This window comes from Acyrthosiphon pisum, chromosome X (assembly GCF_005508785.2).
Source record: "Acyrthosiphon pisum isolate AL4f chromosome X, pea_aphid_22Mar2018_4r6ur, whole genome shotgun sequence".
NCBI classification, from domain to species: Eukaryota; Metazoa; Arthropoda; class Insecta; order Hemiptera; family Aphididae; genus Acyrthosiphon; species Acyrthosiphon pisum.
In genome coordinates, this window is record NC_042493.1 from 2,106,440 (window position 1) to 2,106,642 (window position 203).

The window sequence follows — 203 nt, forward strand, 5'->3', positions numbered from 1 at the left end:
ATGTAAGTGGGGTTTACTATGTATACTCTGAGACAAGTCTCGCCGTTCGTAATTACCTCAGTCCTCAATACGTTGCCGTCTCATTGTCACGCCGCGCCATTGTGACGAAATTAATTATTGACAATGTCACTGACTTATTTTCTCAGACCAAAAATAGAAAATAGATTTAACGTATAAATTACGTACATTTGTTTTTAAACTTC